Source organism: Stenella coeruleoalba (assembly GCF_951394435.1).
Source record: "Stenella coeruleoalba genome assembly, chromosome: 4".
In the NCBI taxonomy this organism is placed as follows: Eukaryota; Metazoa; Chordata; class Mammalia; order Artiodactyla; family Delphinidae; genus Stenella; species Stenella coeruleoalba.
This window is the reverse complement of record NC_137149.1, coordinates 106,600,758-106,606,640: the sequence shown is the minus strand read 5'-3', so window position 1 is coordinate 106,606,640 and position 5,883 is coordinate 106,600,758.

Below are 5,883 nucleotides of genomic sequence, written 5' to 3'. Positions count from 1 at the left end.
AAAGACAGATTTTTTGAAAAATAATTTTTTTCTCATTCAATCACATTTTAAATGAGACTGAATTCTTTATAAAGATTTTTCCCTCCCAATATTCTTTATCCTGCCCTCAGAAATGCAAGGTAGCACAAATTGATTCAATATTCAGAAATGAAATATATTTCAGCTGTGTGCAAATAATATTTAAAGTGTGGCATATATGATAAACTCACAAATGGAATTTTATAGTTACATATGCATACCCTGGATTATAAGACATATGAAGACATATGGAGTAAGGTAGATGTCCATCTTTTTCTCTTATTCTGGCACAAAACAACTTTATACTTAATGCAATCTTGGTAATTTACACACCCTAGTCCAGTACCTAGAAGTGCATTATGATTTTTTTGTTTAATTAACTGTATGCCTTCAACTCTTTGAGTCTGAAAGGAAACTAACCTTCTCCAAGGTTTATTCTGGTCTCACACTAGCCTGGGGAATAATGGAGCACAACGCAAAAATTACTCCATACAGACAACTGTCAAATCTGTTTGCTAAGAGTCAGCATTATTACATTATTAATGTAGTACATTATTACAGAAGACTATTACTCTAAAGAATGACTAGGAACTAGCTCTCTGATTCCCATTAATGCCCAGTTTCACATACTAGGCCAGTGAGAATACAGTAGGTAAGGTTTTGAACGAGTGAGGTTTCAGGAAAGACAGAAGGTGCCTTCACCCAAATTACCTTATACCAACCACTGGATAGTACACAGACTTACACAGTTAGAACTGTATCTTTTATTTAAGATTCTAACTGTTGTGCAAATAAAAATATTTGGGGGAGGGGTTAACACATAAAGGTATTATCTGTTATTTATAATTTAATGAATGGGCTCTTAACCTGGGACCCCTGTACCATAGACAAGATTTAGAGAAATAGTAAGCCTTCTTAAACTATATGCAAACTTTTGTTTAAATGCATTTGGGTGAATATTTGGAGGAAAAGGACTGATAGATTTTTGACATATTCTCCAGGGAGTTCACACACACACACACACACACACACACACACACACACACACACACAGAGGAACAAACACTTCAGTGTGAAGTCTTTGAGAACTAGATTGGATAGGGGTCCAACATGAATTTACTGGGTCAACTTGCATTCCAAAACCATGGTATTTACCAATACTCTTTTTCTATTTCTATTTTTTAAAAATCTTTCTCCAGAATATTGTTAACACCACTTAAGAAGATCTATATTGGCTCAACCAGAACAATGATTCTGCCAATATCAAGAATTGAGTCTTAAAGGACTGAATCCAGGGCAGTATATATTATCTTTATTAATTAGGATATTTTTCCATTGCTTATATAAGAAAACTCAACCCCCAAAAAGAATGTTACAGTATTATTTGAATGAAAAGTCCATCAATAACATCAGACAATAAGCCTTGATCCAGCATGAAAAATTATGTCTCCTCTATCCTGTCAGGTCTGTTTGTCTCCTCTATCCCGTCAGGTCTGTTTATGGCTGCTGCAGCAACCAAAACTGTGTCTCCTTGTTCAGCTCCATCAAGATCTGATTAACCAGCAAAATACTTGAGATTAATGGATTGGTTAAATTATGTCCATCTTGGAATCATTGTAGAGAGAAGGATAAAATATCCTAATTAACTTCACAAAAGGAACTTGGAATGGAATTGATCTGATCCAAGTATGTGGCTGAGAATAAGGGGAGAATGATCTGTCAAAGCTAAGCTTGTGGTATTTTTACCAGAAAAAAGAAAAAGAGAGTGATAGAGAGACAGAAAGAGAAAGAGAGAGAGAGAAATATACCACCTATCCAAAACAAAAACAAAAACAAACCAACAAATTTCTAAGAAAATATCCAAGAAAAAAATGAAAGAACACCTCCTAACCAAAGTGTGTTGATGTTTGTAGTCAGGAAAACATCAGGTTCAAACTGAAGAAACAGGGAATTAACCAGATAATAATGTTAAGATCTAAGAACTGGATGGGAGATGGATGGGAGCAAGTCAGCAGGAGAACAAGCAACTTTCTGCGCAATAGCTATGAACCATATTAGAACTGTTTTGGTTTATGATCAGAAGGTATTTGCTGTGTGGTGGGTGAAGGCAGGTTAAAGGTACAGAATCAGGAATTCATTACCTATATCTCTCCACAAGAAACTCCTATTCCCAACATCATCAAGTTTGTACTTCATTTAAACCTTCCTTTATCGACAGCCTGGCATCAGCAGGAGTGAGCAGTGAACTTAGACTCCTCTCCATTCATTCTTTCTTTCCTTGTAATTCCTTTATTTCAAGGTCAGTTTCCCCCAATCTCTCCTCATGGAAGAGATAACTACTTTGGGACAGTGGGGTTTTTTCCTAGAAGTATCTACCAAGAATTGTGAAGGGTCTGAGATTTTACTGTACTTGTAATCTAACAAGTTAGCCTACTACAGTTGCATGAATGCTAGCAAAAGCGTCCTGGGTCAAAGATGAAGGATTTGTTTACTCGCAATAACAGCAGTGGTCATAGAACTATTATTTGCGCTGAGTCCCAGTTCCAACAGGGCCACAGAAAAAGGGCCAGATGATATCTGCATGTGCAGTGGGTTGCATTACAGAGAGGAACTCTGAGCTCGGAAAACCCAAATCTTTTACACTGGACAGTAAGCATGTATGCCCACTGCTCTGGAGGAAAATGTTATCTTATCTTCCAAGGCTATTCACTACAGAAACATTCTTTAAATAATAGTCCAGAACAAAAGCAGTCAGTTCCTCTGACCACAAGAGGTGAAGAAACATGAGAGAACCAAGAAGAATTTTCTCCCAGTAATATCCAACTCCATTCTTCTAAGCAGTGAGTGTACCAAAAATTTTTTTCTAAGAGCCACAGACACCATTCAAGTTTCTGAGTGTTTGACAATCAACTTAGAAATAAGAATGGAGTGGAAAATAAGGCATGTTAGCTAGAATTATTGGGAAATGTCCTAGATCCTGTTGTTAAAATGCAAATAAATATCTCCAGAGGAATGTCATTATAAGAGCTATTAGCTTATAAACAACATTATAGATATTAAATAAGTGTTCTGAATTTGTGAAGCATTTTTACAGCTACTGGTTTATTCTACCTATACAACAACGCTGTACAGCAAGCAAGTATGCCATTTAACAGCAGAATAAAACTGAGACACAGAGAGGTTAAGCAACTTGTTCAAATATAACCACAGGAGTTATACTTGAATCATTCAATTAAATAGTAACATCATTAGTATATAGCAATCACATTTGCCCCAGAATTACAAATATTTATATATCATTCGACTCTTAATAGATAAACATAAAACTATAAAAAATAATAGGTAAAACTTGAGTGTGAGCTATAATTTTGTGAGGTTTTGGGGGGTTGTATTACAATAGCACTGCTTCAGAGTAGTATAAAATATTCAAGTGATGGACCCTAGAGTTGTTATTCTGGAATATATTTCCTGTTTGATAAGAATATCCACAATGTTCTTGTTTAAATTCCCCAATAACTTGAGAAAAGATTACTGATATAGCATTATTTTTCGTAAGGTGCTTCAAACTCCCCCAATTAGAGACATTATTTTAGTGAAGTAACATCTAATAATCTGCCAAATTGAAATCACTTTACAAATGAGGAGACTAATTCTGTTTTTACCATTTAACTATAGGATATTAATCATCTGATGAAACAGAAAGATTTAACAAAATGAGCGTGTTCAAACCATTTGGCAAATATCTGCTAAAGAGAGCAGATAAAAACTCTTTGGTGGGGGGGGGGAGATGATTTATTTTTAACCTGAAACAAAAGCCAATCACAAAATGTAATAGTGTTGTAGTTCTCTTTTATACCTGTAATACAGTAGTAGATCATCAAAAAGGTTAAAGACAATGTAGGCCATGACTTCTTTCAGCTTTTGAGGTGGCAACGTGTATTATTTGGCACAATGATGACACAGATCTTCATGTGTATGTCTTCAATAATTCATGTTGCAGCTTGTCTCACTGTGGGGACAGATGTCAGTGAAACCAGTGACAGCCGATCATGCTGATCCCACAGTGACACTGAACCTTGAGTACATGCCCACCAAGTTCGATTGGAGTGAATAAAATATGGGCCAGCAAGTTTGGGTGTAGCTATTCATTTTGTAACTACATGAATGTACATATTTTTACGTATGTATGTATAAAAAAATCTTACTTCCATATAATTTCCTAAAGATTTGGAAATCTTTATAATTTGGACTAGTTATATGTGGAAACATTCCTTACATTTGAATGTCATATATATTAGATCACTTAAAATATACATAGAAAATGTTACTGACAAAATTATTTATTGTTATGTGTAGAAATGTATATCTCTCCTACAGTTGATACATAGAATTACCAATTCTATTCTTTTTTTAATAACAAATCCAATCACTTTTATTTTTATTTATTTATTTTAATAAATTTATTTATTTATTTTTGGTTGCTTTGGGTCTTTGCTGTGTGCGGGCTTTCTCTAGTTGCAGCAAGCAGGGACCACTCCCCACTGAGGTGTGTGGGGCTCTCATTGCAGTGGCTTCTCTTGTTGCGGAACACGGGCTCTAGGCACGCAGGTTTCAGTAGCTGTGGCATGTGGGCTCAGTAGTTGTGGCTCACAGGCTCTAGAACACAGGCTCAGTAGTTGTGGCGCACGGGCTTAGCTGCTCGGCAGCATGTGGGATCTTCCCGGACCGGGGCTTGAACCTGTGTCTCCTGAATTGGCTGGCAGATTCCCAACCACTGTGCCACCAGGGAAGTCCCTAGAATTACCAGTCTTAATTAATCTTTCATTACTAATTCATGTATAGAATAAATTAATGTGACACATCCAGAAGATTAAACAAGCCTGATGTTTTGTTCTTAAAGACTTATCTTTGTTTCTTACAATGATAAGTATTTTCTTTTAACATTTGGCAGTAATCAAACAACTATCCTAGATACTCTAAAAAAAGTATAAATGTATATCTGTCAGTATCTATGAACATTAATTAGAATATAAAATATAGATTGGTTAGAATATAGAAACAGTCTCCCTGCCCAAAGTTAGTCTAATCGTTATGCCTTAACCCATAACAAGTTTCATAGCAAGGGACTAGAATAAGACATGTAGCTGGAGCTGTGCAAGTCTATTGTTTTTACTAGTAGCAATAGTAGCTTGACATACTTACCTTCTATTTGTGCATAAAGAAATACAGAGTGAGCAGTTCCAAAGCCTTTTAAGAGTCAAAATATTGTGTCATATTTTTAGATCCCAAGATGAGCTCCATTTATCCATTTCTTGAATAACATTAGGGAAAAATGTCAAGCTCTACTTATAACCTGCAGAATCTTTGATTAACAACTAGAAAATACCATGTGTATGTTTGTATGTGTGGATAAATATGGGTGTGTGTATATATATTACATTTTGAAATATTCAACAGAACAAAACATTCATCTTTATGTTTTTTTGAGTAACACAATATGTTCTGCAATTTTTGACTTGCTCTTAGACATATTGCTTAGCTTTTAGAGTCATTATTCTTGGTAATTTTATTGTTTCAGAGAAGTTCCTGGCTTATTCCTAATGACTTCTCTGATCTGTCCTCTCCCCTCTAAGATCAGTACATTTAGGAAAAGGCATTGATTTTTCATTATACCAGGATTAGATTATTTTCAAGATACACTTGAGTCAGGGAATCTCGTCATTTCTACCATGCATAGTGTTGCCTAACAGTGGGTACCATTTTTCTTTGAAGGTGCATTTACATAAACATTTCTAATCACAGCTCTGTAAAGAGACACGGTATGATAATTCATGACTTTTAGGTAATATGTCATATGAATCTTAA